The sequence below is a fragment of the Opisthocomus hoazin genome, chromosome 1, assembly GCF_030867145.1.
Source record: "Opisthocomus hoazin isolate bOpiHoa1 chromosome 1, bOpiHoa1.hap1, whole genome shotgun sequence".
Classification (NCBI taxonomy): Eukaryota; Metazoa; Chordata; class Aves; order Opisthocomiformes; family Opisthocomidae; genus Opisthocomus; species Opisthocomus hoazin.
In genome coordinates, this window is record NC_134414.1 from 133,336,841 (window position 1) to 133,342,984 (window position 6,144).

Genomic DNA, 6,144 nt, shown 5'->3' on the forward strand with positions numbered 1-6,144 from the left:
AAAAACCATGACTAATACTTCTCCTGATGTGACTTTCCTAGAATTATGTTTAGAACAAGGTTGACCCCTTGCATTTTAAAATAAACCCAGAAACTCTTCAGTTGAGTTACCTATCACAACATGAATAGTGATTTAAAGCACATTACAGGTCCAATTTACTTTTTTACCTTATTCACAGTAGATCAGTCAACTCTGCTTGTCCTACACTTGGACTCTCTCGAAATGCCTGGGGATCAAACACTAGTGCAGAGGCTGAAATGCAAAAAGAAGCCAGTGCAATTGCTAAATCTATAATGAAAAAATATCTATTCATATTTAATTTTGTATTTTTTCACTAAAACCATATATCTTAAAGCAAAATTATCTAACAGTATCCTAGTAATTAAAAATATTTATTCAGAGTGAATATCTGTCCAGATACTGGCAGACATACACAGGGAAAAAAGTCTTTCACTCACCAAAATTTTGCACTTGCATAACTACTGTTTTCATCTTAGTTACTCCTGATCTATACCAGAGGAGGATCAGAAATAGAAACATTGAATGCATAACATTTCTTCTGTTCCTAGAAGCACTAATGTAGTTGATTAGTTATCAGCACTGGGAATAATTAGATGGATATACACTATTACCTAACATATCTGGTTTCTCATCTACATATTTTCTTAGAATAACTAAACAAAGATTCCCCCTTGTGCTTCACAACAACAGGTCGAAGAGAATGAAGCATACTTATTTTTCAGACAGGCTGTCTGTCAGTGTCTCCCTTATGGATCAAATACCTCTGTTCTATGCTAAAGAAAACCTCACTGCCTTTTGTTTTGTCCAAGTTAGTTTGAAGAATATGCACATACCTAAAATTCCCTCCAAATTTCCCAGCTTAGTCATCTGTGAAAAATCTCAGACTTCTTTGCTCCTGCTGAAATGAACTGGAACATTGAGTAGCTTTGAAGGAAGTTAGCTGAGACCTTATTACTTGTAGCAGGAGAGGTAAGAAGGTTAACAGCAGTAGAGAACACTGACTTGGCACGGCCAGAACAAGGCCCCGATGGTATTAATCTAGCATTAGGCCACCTTCATACAGCCACACCTTGGCTGTCTTACTGGCCATGCTGCAGAAACCTGGCATTTCCAGTGTCTGTCCCTCTGCAAGGCCTTCCTACCTGATCTTGGTTTCTGTCACCGGGACATTCAAACACTGGGAAAAGTTTTCATTGCATTTACAAACTCCAGACTCCAGATTTAACGTATTATCTGCAATTTCTCTCATAAGCCTTTCTTCAGCAGAGTTGTGTGATCACTCAGGGGCCAGATCCTACGGAATGACAAGCCTCCTGGGAGCAGAGGAAGCTCAGAACCTCTCAGGCCCAAGTTCTCATCACATTATGCCTCCTTCACGAATTTTCACAGCCAGCATAAAAACAAATAAGGGAATGTGAAAAGTAGCTATTTTGCTTCAGGCTGATCAGATGCTGCTTCAGTTAGGCTACCTGCTGATTCATTTCTATCAGGTTTATTTCAATAGCTCAGAGGAGCTGCATTCTGAATTGAAAGGATTGGATTATCAAGGTCTAGTTTTCCTTGACAGAACAGCCACCAGGTCCTAATTTGATATTATATTTCTTTTTGAGCAGCAAGTCATCTTCAGCAGTGAGAACTGGAGGATTTCCTTAGCACAAGACTGTCAGAAAGGGCCACAGATCTACAGTCCTAAGCATACTGATGGCCTGGTTATGTTTGTAAAGGTTTGGGTGCTTCTGGTTTTGGATTGAACTCAAGACTCCTGCAAATAGTATGTTTTGTACCTTTGCCCTATGGGATTTGTTTTCAATACTAAGAGAGGCAGGACATGCTAGCATAATACTCACTAAAGGCAACAGATTTGTTCCTCCACCATGTGAATGATCCAGCATTAATCGAGTAGCTCAAGGTCGACTCAAATCAATCAGTTTGGGGCTGGTAAGAAGCGAGAGGCCTGATGGTATTTGGGTTATTACTCAGCTCTCCTTTGGATGAAAAAGAAATCAAAAGAAGAAAAATTGGTACCACTTGGCCTCTTTGATCTTTGAGCAAAGGGAAATCTCATTCTCTTAGAAAGTCAATTAAATGCCAGTTTTTCCTGTTAGCGTAATGTGACTTTGCACTGCTTTTGAAAGTAACTATCAGTATGGTCCAGGAGTGGACCTAGTGGAAGTACGACAGTTCCTAAGCAAGTGTCCCCAGAGCAGCTCCTGCAAAATATCTATACCTATTTCCCTTGTGAGAGACAATTCGTAGGGGTTTTGTGAGGGGTGGGACCAGATCGAAATATCATATTACTAGTTCTAGACTGGTGTACTCTACTGGTGTGTTCCCATTATTTATGAGTTGTACTTGCTAGTCTCCTGCAAGACATCACTTTAGGAGAACCTCACTGATGCACACGCCCCACACACACACATGCACACACTCAGTAGCTGTTCTCTCCTTCCTGACCAGCAGACACTGACGTTGTGGTCCTGCATTCCTTGTGGATTCAGATCTCCCAGAGGCAGACTTCAGCAGAATGGGCAAGAAAAGTTCAATTTTGGTTCTCTGATATATGATTTCACGTAATACAAGAACAAGGGTGTTTCAATGAACAGCAACAAAATTAACCTGAAAAGGAATCATTTCAACAAGGTGGTAATTAACCTGAGGAACTCACTTCCACAGGATAGCACTGGGCCACCTAGTGATTAATATGCTAGATCTTTAAAGGATAATGAGAATTATCTGCCACAATATGTAATTTTTATATGCGATAAAAAATTAAGGCCATAAATTATTTTGTCTTTAGGTTATAAGCAGATACATAGATAATGAGGGTGATAACATATATTCTCTCTTAGACTTATTACTTTGTAATTATCCAAAATGAGTCTTTCATCTTCATCCAAATCATCTGTAACTGGCCATGTGTCAGAGACAGAATACTGGGTGAGGTGGATCACAGGACAGATCTGCTCTGGCCAGTCCAGCATTTTTAATTGACTTCATGAGCCTCAGCAGCAGTAAGAGAAGGCACTTACCTCTCACTCACTCTAAGGCTTCCTTTATTGCACTTCTGTCTTGCAGTGAGGCCTTGATTTGTATGCTTGAATTTATGTCCTATTTAATGCCCTTTTCCATTGCCAAAGCAATATAAAAAGAGCTTTAGGGAAAGTGAGAATCAAGCTCAAGGAATGCAGGATATTGTATGCTCCATCAGAGGGATGTGTGCCACAGTCTCTATTTCTCATCTATATCATTTTATCAGGTGTTTTGAAGGAAGCCTTTCAAACATACCACGATGGATGCGCTCAACACTGTCAAAAGCAGTTTGCAGATCATTATGACTGCTAGTGTACAACAGGTATTCTTTCTGCTAAGGAATATTATAGCAATAGATGACACTTGAAGGTATCTGCAACATTCAGACATTGCAGTTGTTTCCAAGTAGTAAATAAATATTTCAACACATGGGAGGAAGCATTAAAAAAGAATTTAACATTTTGAAAGATAAAGGAGTCTATGCTTGAGCTCCTAAGTTCACAGAAGGGCACTTAATAAGTGACCTGATGAGCACTTTCAGCTACATTTGCAGTCATGCTGCAAGTTGCTGCATGTTTTACAAAATCAAGTCACTAATTTTTTAGCCCGGAAGTTCAACAAAACCAATTTATATTTCAGGCAATCATTTGTGGAGACCTTGGCCTAAACTCTTTGACAAATGGTTTAGAATTCACTCTAGTATGCCTTAGCTTTATTTTAAGAACTTTGTTTATTTTTTTAATTGGCACGCTTCATTCATTCACAACTGATCTTTAATTCACTTCAAATTTACTAGGCCCCATAATAAATTTGCATTTTAAAGATGATGCCTGTCTGATTTAGGGAAGGTTGAAAATTGAAGAATTAAAATTTAGGTAAGAATTTTCTCTCTAAACACAACAGTATTCAGATTTTGGTGGAAGTAAACCCTGATTCTTATTTGCTGTGTACTTGCATATCTCTTCTGGTATGAGAATCATATTCCAGAGTATGCTACATCTTAACTATAGTTCACCAGATTTAACAATGGCAAATTAAACAGCTTTTCCCCAGACCTCAGATGACAAATGAGCAGCTAAGATTTTTAAGCTGTGTAAAATTCTTCATTAATTCCTCATATGGGAGAACACCAAACTCTTCAATACTAAGGATCTCAGAGTAAGACCTTCAATCCCTTTGTATAGGTTCACCTTCCCCATTTTCTTCCACACCCTTGTCTTTAGAACCTTTATTTTCAGCACAGATTTAGCATGTCTTTACATGGCAGATATTAGTTCTCCCTCTCTGTGTTTCAGGCTTTGTCTTTTCACTTCTCAGTTTACACGCCAGCATTGCTTACACCAGTGTGGTTATGACAACAATATTTGTTAACTAATTTGTACTCCTTCTCCAGTCCCCTTGAACTACTCAAACAAATTGGTAAGGAAAAAAAGATGTTACCATATAAGAGACTCATTTGCTCTGGAACTCGCCTCAAAGTCTCTTTATGCTGCCTACTGCAGCTGAGAATGAGGGTTTCAACGTTTAGGACCTGCTGAACAACACTTTGCAGGGTATAGAAAGATTCTGAGACTGAATTACCTGTCAGGTTTTTTTCCCGAAAATATAAATCAGCAATGGAACAGGTGTAGAACATAGCAATGAGGTTACCTGTGCTGAATCACAGACATCTGATACAGAAACCACAGGTGTAATGAACACGCAAAATGGTATGTGGAGATCTACCAAGTCAATAGTTACAAAGTTGCCCAGCATAAAAGAATGCCTCATGTGAAATGCTCAGTGTTCACAAGCAAAGTTTTGTAAACTTAAGAAAGCTCAATTTAAATATAGACACAAGTAAAAGCTAAACTAGCAATTCTTCTTTTTTTTTTTTTTCTTTTTGCATATTTTTTAGGTGCTTCTTTTCTGCCTAAAATATAAAGTCCAGAGTGCAGCTGGTGCAAATCCTAGCTATGGATTCCAAGCAAGACAAAGAGTGTCAGACACTGATCCGACTGAACTAAGGACCCATGTACTTTGGGAGTTGGCTTTGGGGGAAAAATTCTCACACAGATACACAGAAGACAACTAGGGAGAACACCAGCCCAAACACATTAAAACAAAATACAAAACACCAACATATATATGCAGATCAGGAACCAATCTTTCACACTGATCCTACATTCCTTGCATAGCTGTGCATATGCAGAGAATGCGGGATGTGGCCCTTCAGTAGATATTTTTGCAAATGAAGAAGGGAAGATTATTTGCAATGGTAACACTTTAAGTCATTTTGGCATTAGCACAAATTACCAGGGGCAGGATCAGATTCCCAAACAAATATGGAAGCTCTCTAGCGAGCAAGGCAGGGATGAGAGAACAATACAGCAGATTAATTCTTGTCCAGTGACGAAAAAAAAGGAAAATTCTAGTTATTACACACTTCCAAAACTTTCGTTACTTTTTCAAATAAAAAGAAAGAAAAGACTACAGATTTTTAACATCTCCTAAACCAAGGGAACATTGCTACAAAAATCTCCTTCTCAAAAGGAACTGCCCTTCAAAGGAAATAAACTCTGAGATGGAACCAAAAAAAGAAACAACAGAACCTTGGTAAGAGTCAAAGAGAGAACCACGTAATTTAAAAACAAAGTAGCAGTTCAAATGATACTGCAGGATGAACAAACTCTAGTAGATAATCTCACAGATGACTTCACAGAGCCCCTCATCGACCCAGGTAATTCTTGATTCCATTAGAAAAGAGAGAGAGAAAATAATACTAGAAAAGAAAATTAAGAAACATCCTTCCTTTTTTTTAAAATAATAATCAAGATCATCTCCCCTCCCCCCCTCTATCTGGAAGCAGGTTAGCTAACCTTAACAGTCTCAATTTAAAATAAAATATATATTTATATATATTCATATATATAATAAAAGAGAAGATATTAGTGGCAGTGTATGCAAAACAAAAAAGAAAACAAAGAAAAATTACTTTTAACAATCTCACTTTTTTTGTTTTTTTACACAAATACTGTTGTAAATATATTAAAAAAATCAGCATTCTATCTGGTAAACGTCACTTTTGCCCCTCTATAAAATTTTGAATTAAAA